At 36.3% G+C, this 14,051-nt stretch overlaps 1 protein-coding gene across 1 annotated transcript in view; it reads right to left on the bottom strand.

Moving 5' to 3' along the window:
- The window catches only part of FRMPD3 (FERM and PDZ domain containing 3), a 581,141-nt gene extending 569,735 nt beyond the window's left edge, over nucleotides 1-11,406 (bottom strand). The window contains exon 1 of the mRNA XM_044057050.1: nucleotides 11,302-11,406. The gene's annotated coding sequence lies outside the window, so the exon portion shown is untranslated. The remainder of the gene's footprint in view (nucleotides 1-11,301) is intronic.
- Nucleotides 11,407-14,051: the final 2,645 nt, after the last annotated feature.

Genomic DNA, 14,051 nt, shown 5'->3' with positions numbered 1-14,051 from the left:
AGATGCACACACAAATCTCTCTCTCTCTCTCTCTCTCTATATATATATATATATATATATTTATTTATTTATATTTGTTGCCCAGGAGTGTCCGACTGGATGTAGGTCCATTTTCAGCGGAGGCCTGGGGAGAAAAGCTCCACAGTTAAAATAAACAGACAGTAGTTACATTGGATTACATAGCGATTAACAATTTACATAGCAATTACTTACAACATATTTACAGATGAAGAACACAGTACATCAGTAGACAACTAGAATCTTTATCTGTGAAGTACATAACAGACATTAACAAATGTTACAAGAAGAAGTGTCTGCTGTATAATAAGTACTGGCTTATGAGCATCTGAGCTTGCTATAGTCAAGGTAGTTAGTGGAGTGGAAAGAAAGGTAGTGGTTGGATGGGGAGGGTGATATTTGAGTGGGAGTTGCAAGGGCATAGCCAGCATGTTTTTAGGTGCGCTTTTAGTAAAGTTTTGAAGTGGGTGCATGATGGTATGGAGGTAATTGTGGGTGGAAGGGAGTTCCATAATTTGGCTATGGTGCAAGAGAATAGTGCTTCACCAGCAGAGTTATTGGCTTTAGTGATCTGCAAGTGATTTTTGTTGCTGGATCTTAGTGGTCTGGTGGTGCGATAGGGTTGGAGTAGATTCTGGAGAGACGGGACATTTAGTGGATGATTTACTAGTTTGTGGGCAAGTGAGAGTTGATACCACTGAAGGAGGTGAAGGAGTTCAAGCCAGCCCACGTCAGCAAGTGAGAGACAGTGGTGACTACGGTAGGATGCCCCTGTGGCGAATTTGGTAATTTTGTTGTAGCAGGTCTCTAGCTTGTTTAAATCGCATTGCCTTAGGTTGGTATATATTGGACAGGCATAAAGCAGGGTGGAGATAAGGTGGGAATTTGCTATTGAAATCTTTGCTGCTTTGGTGAGAAGTTGCTTATTTCTGTATAGCGCTCCTAGTTTATTGTGGACTTTTTTTATGGTCAAGGATATGTGAATGTCAAATTTTAGTTTATTGTCTATTTCCACTCCTAGCAATTTGGTGTGTTCAGTTGGGTATATAGTGGTGTTGTCTTTTGCTGTGATGTTAAAGTGAGAGTTGTTTTGAGTATGTTTGGTGGGTTGGAAGATGAGTAGTTTAGTTTTGTTTGGGTTGAGTATTAATTGGGCATCGGATAACCAAGTTTCAACAAAGGAAAAGGCTTCCTTTGTGACTTTTTGCAGTTTGGGTAGGGACTGGGTTGAGCAGATGATGGTTAAGTCATCTGAGTGTGTCATGTTTGGTGGCAGAGGCTAGATTATTGGTGAAAACAGAGAAGAGTTGGGGTCCAAGGATGGATCCTTGGGGAACCCCTATGGAGACAACAGATTGTGTGTGTGTGTGTGTGTGTGTGTGTGTGTGTGTGTGTATATATATATATATATATATATATATATATATATATATATAGGTTCATAGATTAGTACTAGGCTATCAGCCCTATGGCCTATACAAGCCTAGCCATAACAATTCCCTGAATATTTCTTCCCACATTATTTACTTTCCTGGACCCCTGTCTAGCAGGGCGACTGACGTGATCCCTGGGGTGAATTTCCTTTCTCCCATCCAATTGTCAAGGTTCCTCTTGAAGAGGTCCAAAGAGGCACTCTGCTTGACATGTATGGGCAATCTATTCCAGAGTCTGGGGAGTCTCTGGGTCAGGAACCTATCCCTCCAACATGTTTTGTTTATTGTGATGACAAGGTTTAGATCCCTGGAGCGTGTAGCTCTGAGGGATTGGGATGTCTTTAAGTGTAGCATGTCCAACAGCTCTGGGTTTGACATGGCCTTGTATGTTAAGCAGAGATCGCCTCTGAGTAGACGATATGCGACAGAGTATAGCTGGAGTTTTTAAGGCGGTCAGCATAGAGCATCTGCTTTAGGCCTGTGATTCTTTTAGTGAGGTATTTCTGAGGCCTTTCCAGTTGTTGCAGATGTCTTGAGAGGTACATACCAAATGGGGCATTGTATTCTATAATGGGTCTAATGAGGGATGAGTACAGTGGGACAATGACCTCCTTTTTTCTGGATGAAAAGCCCTTCGTGATGAGGTGTGCCACATAGAAGGATTTCCTGACTGTTGTGGCGATGTGGTTATCGAAGGTGAGACCACTGTCCACCTGTGTCCCTAAGTCTCTTATCACACTTTCTGTGTTTAGTGTACTGCCACCTATATGGTAGTTGATGGATACATGTTTTCTCCCAAAGGCGATAAGAATACATTTCTTGGCATTGAGCTTGAGCCCATGGCTCTGGCACCAAGCATCTGTTTCTGTAAGGCCCTTTTGTAGAGTATCCACATCATTTGGGGATTCAATAATGGCTCCCAGTTTGCAGTCATCTGCAAACTTTGTTAGCCAGAGTCCCTTAGGGTTGACCTGTACTTCAGAGAGGTAGATGCCAAACAAGAGCGACCCCAGGACTGAACCCTGAGGTACTCCACTTGTCACTTGTCTGGAGCTGGATTTGGAGTCGGCTACTTTTACAGTGTGGGTTCTATCAGTAAGCCATTTAGCAACCCATTGGGTGACATAGGGATTAATGCCCAACTTAGTAAGTTTATCTATGATTCCAGAGTGGGGGATGGTGTCAAAGGCCTTGGCAAGGACTAGATAGGCTGTGTAGACCACCTTACCCTTGTCCATGGCTCTGGAGACTGATTCAAAGAAGTCAATCAGGTTCAGGAGACAAGATCGGCCCTTCACAAACCCAAACTGGGTGGAGTCCAGTGTCTGAAGGTTGCCAATGTCTTTGTTTATAAGTTCTATGATAATACGCTCCATGGCCTTGCAGATAAGGCTTGTCAGACTGATGGGACGGTAGTTTCCGGGATCCAAGGTGGATCCCCCCTTGTGGATTGGGATAACTATAGCTCTGCGCCACTCAGTGGGCACGAAACCTGAGGTGAGGCTATGATTAAACATGACACTTAGGTGAGGTGCCAGTTCATATTGTAGTTCATGTAGTACACAGCCCGGGATGTCATCTGGTCCCATGGATGCTGTATTCTTGGCTTTAGAGAGTGCGTTTATATATATATATATATATATATATATATATATATCTAGAGAGAGAGAAAGACATGTATTTGTGGACATATTTATATATGTATACACACGTATATTTACATACATATGCAGGTTGCATGAGGCAGTTCATCTTACTGTTCAGGGTTGTCACTGATACCTTGACATACCATAGCAGTGGGTAATTCAGTGGTGCTGTGATATATAGGGGATAAACAAAGCTGCACCAGACTTGCACTAACCAAAAGAAATTTATTGATAAACAGAAAAAATTTAACCTCTTTCGCGATAACTACTATCGCTTCATCAGACAAGTGAGTTACAAAGAAACACAGTTCATATATCATTTAAAACACTCAGCTGATGCACTTAAATCAATCAAAAATCATTCAGCACTTAAAAGATAGAGCAACATTCAATTAAAAGCCTATGTGATATAATGATGAAAAAATATGCATTAAAACCTTAACATTTAAAATAGCAGCTTCATAAAAAAAAAATATATATATATATATATATATATATTTATTTATTTATTTTATTTTACATTTGTTGACCGGGCTAGTCCAGCTGGATTAATGTCCATTTTCAGTGGAGGCCCGGGGAGAAAAGCTCCAGAGGATTGAAACAGTTATAGGAAATACAATTGTATTATAGAAAGGGAAGAAATGTAAGTACAAATATTAAATATCTTAACTAATTAAGTGAGGTCATAGGTTAGAACTAGCAAAACAATATAATATCTAAACACAAAAATGTTTTTTTTTTTTTTTTGTGAGTTAAGTAATATTTACAACAAAGAGATAATAACTCAGTTGAAGTAAAAGATGAAAACGAAGTGGTTGAAAGGGTTTATAACAAATAGGAGGGTGTCTACAAGCTAGTCTGGGTTGGTACAAGAGCAAAGCCAGAATTTATTAAGGTGTATGGAAAGTTGTTTCTTAAATAGTTGAAGAGTAGGCAAAGAGGACAGAGTGGATGGAAGATTGTTCCATATTTTGCCTATTGAGTTAGAGAAAAGGGAATTGCCTGCTGAATTCATAATTTTGGTACTATTAACAAGTGACTTATCAGAGGAGCGTAGTTGTTTCAGGTTGATATAAGGAGTCAGGAGGTTGGAAAGAGCTGGTGTTTTAGAAGGTTGGTGTAGAATTTTGTAAGCTATTAAGAGTTGTTGAAAGATGAGCTTGTTAGGGAGTTCCAGCCAGTGTAGTTGCTTTAGGTTTATACAGTGATGTGTTCTGAATTGGGAGGAGGTGGCAAAGCGGGCAATATTGTGGTAAGATGTAGTAAGTTTCTTAAGGTTACCTTTGGAAAGATTAGTGTAAATAGATGAAGCATACAGAAGGGTAGAGAGAAGGTGTGTTTGGGCTAAGGTTATCCTAGCTTCAGGTGTGAGGAAGGGCTTTATTCTGTACAGGGATCCAATCTTTTTATTAACAGCTTTTATTGTAGTGTTGATATGGCAATCATAGTTGAGATTATTATCGATAATAACACCAAGAAGTTTGGTTGAGGAGTCAGGGGAGATTATTGTGTTGTCAGTTGAAGTAATACAGAAGTTTGTCAAAGTAGATTTACGGGTGGGTGGGAAGAGTAATAATTTAGTTTTTTTGGGGTTAAGGAGTAGACAGCGGTTGGAGAACCACTGTTCAACAGTTGAGAAGGCTGATTGTGTTTGAAACTGGAGTTCAGTTTGAGAAGTGACAGTACAGATTATAGTGGAGTCATCTGCATATTGTATGCAGGTAGTATTAGGAAGAGATGACTGAAGGTCGTTAATAAAGATAGAAAAGAGAAGAGGGCCTAGGATAGACCCTTGAGGTACTCCTAAAGATATGGGAAGGAGAGTAGAGAGAGAATTTTTCCAGAGTACAGCTTGCTGACGATTAGCAAGATAGGAAGAAAACCAGGTAAGGGAAGAAGGCTCCAAGGCCAGAGATTTTAGAGTGTACATGAGAAGTGTGTGATTAACCATGTCAAAGGCTTTTGAAAGGTCTATGAAAAGTGAGGATGTAAGTTTATTGTTGTTGCGGTTTAAGTTAATAGTGTTGGTGAAGGAGAGAAGAGCTGTAGTAGTACTGTGATCAGGTCTAAAACCATGTTGTGTGTCAGCCAGAAGGCCATTCTTGAGGAGGTGGTTGAGCAGTTGTTTATGTATGCATTTTTCTGTGATTTTAGCTAAGGGGATAAAAGAGCTATGGGACGATAGTTGGAGTAGTCATAAGATTTACCTCCTTTATGGAGGGGTATGATATGAGATATTTTCCAGATTGCAGGGAAAATACCTTCTTTTATTGATCTGTTTATTAAGATGGAGACAGGGTAAGCTATGGCCTTTGCTGATAGTTGCAGGAATTCAGCAGGAAGTTTGTCTGCAGAAGGGGTGGTAGGTTTGAGTTTTTGAATGAGAGATTGTATATAAGAGGTAGATACAGGTTGTAGGTGAAGGGGAGGAATAGTATTTATGAAGGTATTAGGAGATAGTTGAGAAGTATCAGGAGATAGTTGGTTGGCTAGAGTTTGTATAGAATTAGTGAAGAAGGAATTAAAGTTATTAGCTGTTATTGTGGGATTGTCAGGGTCAGAATCCTGGGGGTTTGGTGTAATTATTTGGCCTGGGGTCAGGAGACTATTAATACTCGACCAGAATTTTTTAGGTTCATTTTTGGTGTTTTTTTGAAGTTGAAAGTAATAGTTCTTTTTGTCGGTTAGGATGGATTTTTTAGTACTATTTCTAAGCTCTCTAAACTTTTGGTGGTCTATTTGACTTTTGGTGGAGCGCCACTTATGCCAAGATTTATTTCTGAGGGCAATTTTATGTTTTGTATCTGAGGTTAGCCAGGGAGCAGTTTTAGTTTTAGTTCTAATGGTTCGACTTGGGGCGTGTTGATTAAGTATTGCTAGGAAGGTTGAGTTGAAGTGTTCTACAGCTATGTTGAGTGGGAGATGTTTTAGTGGGGCCCAATGACATTGGAATAGTTCAGCTTGAAACTGATCAGGGTTAAAATGTTTTTTTGAGTGAAGAGTCCTAAAAGTTGTAGGTAAGGTTAGGTTTGTTTTGCTTCTTATGATAAAGGTAAGTGAGTGGTCACTAAGGTTGTCAGGAAGGATGCCTGTTTGGTAGGTTTTCTGTTGAGTATTTGTCAGAATCCAGTCTAAGGTAGTAGCTTTATTGTTTGTTTTATTGATTCTAGTGGGGCTATTGATAAGTTGTTTGAAGCCAGAGAGGCTGATATGAGAGGTAGGGTTAGTATTATTACAGGTGTGCCAATCTATATTAAAGTCACCTAGGACTAAAGTTTCCTGTGGAAGTTTGATAGAGAGTTGGTAGAGTATATCTATATATATATATATATATATATATATACATATATATATATATATATATATATATATATATGTGTGTGTGCGTGTGTGTATATTTTCTATGTATTTATAAACTATGTATGCACACATTCAGATAGTATTGGATTAATATAAATGAATACACTCATCTTATATGCATCTTACATTACGAGTTAAAGGCTATTTTAGAGACTTGTTTATTGAAGGAAGAATTAACATAGACATGTTTAATTATATAAACATTCCATTTCCTAAACTTCCTATTATGTTTGGAATTCTGAAAATCCACAAAGATCTCTTTAACCCACCAATGAGACCTTTAATAGACGGTAGAGCATCATTAACTTACCCATGTGCTAAAGTTGTTGACTACATCTTGCAGAAATACTTGAAAAAAATACCCCAAGTATGTAAAGACTCTTGGTCTCTTTTGGCCAAATTGAATGAGTTAACTATAGATACTCAAGACAACTTTTTGACAATAGATGTAGTAGATCTTTATACATCTATACCACATATGGAAGCTGTTGAATGGACAGCATTATCTTTGAAAGAAAACAATGCTCCAACTGACGAAATAGATTTGGTTACTGAATTAATTGACATCATTTTAACTAACAACTTTTTTACCTTTAATGGTCAATATTATCTACAAAAACATGGTGTAGCTATGGGCTCACCATGTGGAGCAAGTCTGGCCAATATTTTTGTAGCCTACTGGGAGAAAACTTTCATCTTTGATCTACCAGACAAGAAAAGTCTGATTAGATACTACACTAGATTCCTTGACGATATATTTATCATCTTTAAAGGTGATCAAGTAGAGGCTAGTAATTTTGTGAATTATTTGAACACTACTACACCTTTTTTCAAATTTACCTTTAAATTTGATACGATGAGTATCGATTATTTAGATGTGAAACTGACCAAAAATCTAGATCAAAACTACTTGTGTTCTAATATTTACAGGAAACCTACTTATTGCAATTCATATCTACACTTTTATAGTGCACATCCATTCAAGCAGAAACGCTCTATCGTCAAAAGCCAATTAGTCAGAGCAGCCAGATTATGTTCTCTAGAAACTGACTTTGTCAAGGAATGTGGCAATTTAACTGACATGTTTGTAAACCGTGGTTACCCTAGCCAATTAATTTCTGAACTGGTAATAGAAGTTCAGAATAAGCGGACAACAGGTGTTTTTAAGGCTATTTTACATGATAAAAAACTTGTTGGTATACAAAACAGCAGTCTAGTAGTTGAATATCAGGTGATGAGCACCGTTAGTTTTACTGGTACCTGTATTCGACCTTTAGAGTTTAAGACCGAGACTTGCTTTTAACAGAAGCCTAATTTTATTACGGTGTTTAATAAAGACAGTGAACAGATACAATTTATTTTACACAAGAACTGGCAACTTCTTAGTAAGGATAATTCATTATTCGACAGGATTTGTTCTAACTTTTTTACTATATATAAGAGAGGTGCCAATTTAAAGAATTTATTGAAAACTAAGACACTGAAATTTACTAACAAAACTAAAGGTTGTTTTCAATGTGGTGTTTGTAAAATGTGTAAAAATGTTAAATCTACAAATTCATTTCAGATTGCTGATAAAAATTTTTTTATTCAACACAGACTTGACTGTAATTCCAAAAGCATTGTCTATTTAGCCTTGTGTAATTCCTGCCCTGCGTTTTACATCGGAAAAACAGATCGCAAATTCAAGGACAGAGTATATGAACATACTTATGCTATTACTAAAGGTAAAACAGACAATGCTTTAGCTAAACACACCAGTGAAAAACTCGACCATTCCTTTTCTTTTGTGGCAATTGATCAAATTTTAGACAATACTAGGGGTGGTCCTACATCATTATTACTTGAATGTTGTGAACATGAATGGCAACTAAAATTTAATGCATTTTCCTATCCAGGTCTTAACGACAATTGTAACATTTCATGTTGGTTAAAACTAAAAAGTTACCTCAGATACTGAGTTTATTAGATTACTTATAAGTATTAATGTAAAAACCTGAATTGTTTCATTCATAATTTTCTTGTTTACCTTTTTTGTTTAATTTTTTAATAATTGTTTGGTCATCTTTCTTGTTTTTTATTAATATTTTTATAGACGGTTTATAGGACATGTGTTTACATATTTATTCAACTATCTGAGTTCAGCTTATTGTTTGCGCCAGGAAATACTTTTTCTACTTTTTCTAACTAGTAATTAATTAAACATTATGACTGACAGTGATTGGTTGACAGAAATATGACTCATTGAGTAGAACTTTTAAATTTGATAGTACTTGTTGCGATTATTTTATTTCTGAAGAAGTTGTTCATTTGTAACGAAAACGTTGTTAGTTTTAATAAACTTCCTGAACGTTATTTTGAACGTATCTTATTTCAGTGCTGGTCTTGCAGGCTACATATTTCCAGTTTTTGGTTACCTTTACAGTGTTTGTTTTTTTTTCCGTTTCTTCGAGATATGTCATTCTGCCATACAACAGATTGTGTGTATATATATATATATATATATATATATATATATATATATATATATATATATATATATATATCTAGAGAGAGAGAGAAAGACATGTATTTGTGGACATATTTATATATGTATACACACGCATATATACATACATATGCAGGTTGCGTGAGGCAGTTCATCTTACCGTTCAGGGTTGTCACTGATACCTTGACATACCATAGCAGTGGGTAATTCAGTGGTGCTGTGATATAAGGGGATAAACAAAGCTGCACCAGACTTGCACTAACCAAAAGAAATTTATTGATAAACAGAAAAAAATTAAGCTCTTTTGCGATAACTACTATCGATTCATCAGACAAGTGAGTTACAAAGAAACACAGTTCATATATCATTTAAAACACTCAGCTGATGCACTTAAATCGATCAAAAATCATTCAGCACTTAAAAGATAGAGCAACATTCAATTAAAAGCCTATGTGATATAATGATGAAAAAATATGCATTAAAACCTTTAAAACAGCAGCTTCATAAAAAAATATATGTGTGTGTGTGTGTGTGTGTGTGTGTGTGTGTGTGTGTGTGTGTGTGTGTGTGTGTGTGTGTGTGTGTGTATATTTCTATGTATTTATAAACTATGTATGCACACAACATTCAGAAAGTATTGGATTAATATAAATGAATACACTCATCTTATATTCATCTTACATTACAAAAATGCTTAAATTAAAAATGCTTAAGGCAGCGTGACTTCAAGAAAGGTTTGAGAAAAGTAGTCCCATTCAGACCTGGAGGCCTACAAAAGTAGTGAGCAGAGATGGATTCATATACTTAGTGCTGAGAGGCCTCCAGGTTTGAATGGGACTACTACTCTCAAACCTTTCTTAATGTCACGCCGCCTTAAGCATTTTTAATTTAAGATGTATATAAGATGCGTGTATTAATTTATATTAATCCAATACTTTCTGAATGTTATGTATACATAGAAAATATACACACATATATATATATATATATATATATTTTTTTTTTTTTATGAAGTTGATAATTATGAAGCTGCTATTTTAAATGTTAAGGTTTTAATGCATATTTTTTTTCGTCATTATATCACATAGGCATTTAATTGAATGTTTATCTTTTAAGTGCTGAATGATTTGTGATTGGTTTAAGTGCATCAGCTGAGTGTTTTAAATAGTATATGAACTGTGTTTGTTTGTAATTCACTTGTCTGATGAAGCGATAGTAGTTATTGCGAAAGTGCTTAAATTTTTTCTGTTTATCAATAAATTTCTTTTGGTTAGTGTAAGTCTGGTGCAGCTTTGTTTATCCTCTGTATGTTTCTTCTTCACCTCTCTGTACCCTAAGCCATTTTTTTGTTATTTCTGTGCTGTGATATATGTAACTTATCTATAAGATGACATTTACAACCCCCCCCCCCGAATCTGGATAGATACTCCAGTGTTCCACAGTTTATGAGATTATTCTTCACTAGCTACTAGCCAAACCAACAATAACAGCTATAAGTATCAGTAATTAAATTTACAGTAAGGGGCCCATTAAACGTTATCTAAAATAAAACAGAGACCTGCCCTACATACGTCAGTACATCCTAGGTGCACTGTCTCTGACCTCTTCCTCATACCTGTCAAGAAAGTCAGAATTGAACTTCCTCAGGTCACTACAGTGGTTCTGGAACAACTCATGAATGCAGCTGATGCCAGTAGAAGCATGTCCTGGCAAGGTTTTGCCATGCATCCACTTTATAACAGGGAACCTCATACATGTCTCCTGAAAAGGGACTCCTGGTTGTCTTGGTGCATAAAGTACAGAAATATCTTTCCTTTGAGTGCAACCTGGGAGGCCTGGCTGCCTCAATGTCTTCAGAAGCCATGGCCATGTAGCAGATCACAATACAGAGAAAAATGAGAGGCTTTTCATTATCATGCACTTTGCTGTTGCTGACATGTGATGTGTGTGACCAGTCATCATGCCACCATTGCTTAAGAATATACAGGACATAGCAGGATGGTGTTAGGATGTGAACTGTGAGAACTGTGATATGCTGCGAGTCTCAGCAGCACAGTGCCTGCATATGTGTCAGTTTTTGCTCTTTAATGTCTCTACAAGATATAAAATGACAGTGGTATTCCCCATGTCTCCTCTTGGTGATATGTCCATACATATGCCTATGTGTTTTCATGGGAGCCAAACACCTCTGAGCACTTCAATGTAAGGCAAACATGCTTCATGCTTATATTTCGCTTGCTGGCACAAAAATCAGAAGTGAATTACTCTTTATGGTATTCCCTTGTGTTAAATATACTATTTCTACAGTTACAGACCTGTCTTCTTTCTGTGGAAGTAAACACAAAATGACACTTACTGCATCAGTTGGGTTGATAGCCACTTGTTCAGAAAATCGAACTTTTACTGGATTAGACTTCAGCTTTGCTTTCTTGGCAGCACTGATGAATGCGGATTTTGGTGACTGAAAAAGACAATAAATTATAGGTATTATGAAATAAGGCATGTTAAAAGGTGTATTCCCATTACAGTGTTGTTTCAGTTTCATATCATGCCATTACACTAAGCTTTGGATAATGATTTATTTGGTACATAGACAACCCAAGTAATATATAGAACAGATACATTTATGCACAGATATTATATAGGCACATATTCATTAAAAAAAAAAAAAAAAAAAAATATATATATATATATATATATATATATATATATGGATCTATGACATGTCACCGAAAATGTCTGACATAGGGACCAAATCACTGAAAATCCATTTCGCCAAAAATAGTACTGACAGTGTATCTGCCCTTCTCCCCCACTGTAGTGCGATCTTGGAGTGAGAATATTAAAATAAGGGGGGTGTGGGGGGCACAGCCCTCCACCTACTCAGGTTATTAACTACTTACCCTTTTAATAGGGACTGCTCAATATAAAACAATACTGGACAATATTAAACTGTAGTGGGTGGGGGGGCTAATCCCCCCACCCCCCTAATTTAATATTTACACTCCAAGATCGCATTACAGTGGGGGACAAGGACAGATACACTGTCAGTACTATTTTCAGCAAAAAGGATTTTCGGCGATTTGGACCCTATGTTTTATATTTATATATATATATATATATATATATATATATATATATATATATATATATACATATATATATATATATATATATATATATATATACACATATATATATATATACATATACATACACGCACACACACACTTATGTGTGCCTGTGTGCATGTGTATAAATATATGTATGCAAATATGGGGGAACTGATTTTAACTGAATACCCCTTTGGTCAACATCTGTTTATTCAACACAATTTAGTCAGACAGATAACAGGTGTCTGAGACTGCACAATTCTTGGGGTAGGAAAACACTCCTTTCCCCCAAGATTGTGCAAGCTCGCAGTTAGTATGTATATATAAAAAAATTAGCAAGGGGTGTGGGGATGTGAGGTGCAGGGGTCTTACCCCCCTGCAAAAAAATAATGTTTAAGGCTATTTTCTGAAAAGTTGTTTTGCATGCTTTGAAATTTTTGTTTGGCGCATACACAATAGTGTGTCGGCATTTATAATGTCGACCCTTTGTGGTTGACCTTGTCAATGTCAATGTTTGGGTTATACACACACACACACAGATATATATATATATATATATATATACATACACACACATATATGCACACACAGACACATATACATTTATGGATATATATTAAATTGTTTACTGCACACAGCATCAACGCACAAAACACTGAATCCTAAACATCAAAATTAGAAAAAAAAAAAAAAACTCAAACACATTTTTTTGCTGGGGACAAGCTCTCCTGCACCCTCATACCCTCCTCTAATTATATATACTAGTTCAGAGGATGTTAAACTACTTTCCCTCGTACTGTTATCTCGGACAACCATTTCGAAGTTTGCCACTTTTGATGTTTTAGAGTTGATGTTCCCTGTGTCAACTGAGTGAGTGAGCAGTTGACAATTTAAGTTAGACCCACATATATGTATATATGTGTGTGTGTGTGTGTGTGTGTGTATGTATGCATATTTTACATACATATATATATATATATATATATATATAGAGAGAGAGAGAGAGAGAGAGGTCTTTAATACTTTGAGTGGTGTGGAACTCCTTGAACTGTGACAGACAAGCTGTACATCTAAATGGAAAGAAAAAAAACTTATATTTAAATTCTGCTTAAATATTTTAAGTTGCACTAATAGTGACCTGTGTGATGATACATTTTGTACTTTTCTGTTTTTTTTCCAAGTTTAGCTAAAAATATATCTTTTTAGTTTTCTCTTGCACCTTAGTCTTGTGGCCTCATTTGCACTTGTGGGAAGATTGTGAATTACTGCAAGATCTTAACGTTGTTCATACATTATAAATCACATCCATCTCCATAAGCAGAATTTATTATAAAAAACAGCTGTTTTTAATTTGAAACCTGTCTGAGGCCTTAGTCTTGTAGTTTCATTTGCATTTGTGGCAGAACTATAAACTATAGTCATATTTGAGCCTCATTTAGTTATTTATTACTGCATTTTTTTCCATAAACAATGTTACTGGTAAATTTATGCATAGTCTGATGCATTATTTTGTGGTAGAATTGCTGTATTGGGAAGTATAGGGAGTATTGCAAATTCTGCTCCAAGTTTAGTGCTTCAGTACTTTCACAGATGTTTGTATTCCAGTTTTGCTGCAAGATAATTATATTTTGCTTCTCATTTACCTGTTTAAAGTTGCATTCCAGTGCCTCTCTGTTTCCCTGTTCTTTGTGTCTGTCCCAGCTACAACTGAGACATTAAGCTAAAGTTTCTGAAATTTTAACCTACCCAGGGTCACTGACCAGTAGTTTAGAGTCATTGCACTAGAGTTCCAATATCGGCTTTATTTAATTGGATATGTCTCTAGCTAGCCTGCTTCTTGCACCTTGGATTTTTTCCCAACCTTGAATTTTTTTACAACCCTTCAACCCTCTTTCTAACTGTACCAGTAACGTGGTGAGTGTACAGATCTACTTTACCCACTGCGTAGCTCAGAACAAATAATTTGCAGTTTCAGTAGCACAATCCCGGTTGA

Source organism: Protopterus annectens, chromosome 15.part0 (genome assembly GCF_019279795.1).
Source record: "Protopterus annectens isolate FY-2018-M chromosome 15.part0, PAN1.0, whole genome shotgun sequence".
NCBI classification, from domain to species: Eukaryota; Metazoa; Chordata; order Ceratodontiformes; family Protopteridae; genus Protopterus; species Protopterus annectens.
Note: the sequence above shows the minus strand (reverse complement) of the source record. Positions and strands in the feature narration are given on the sequence as shown.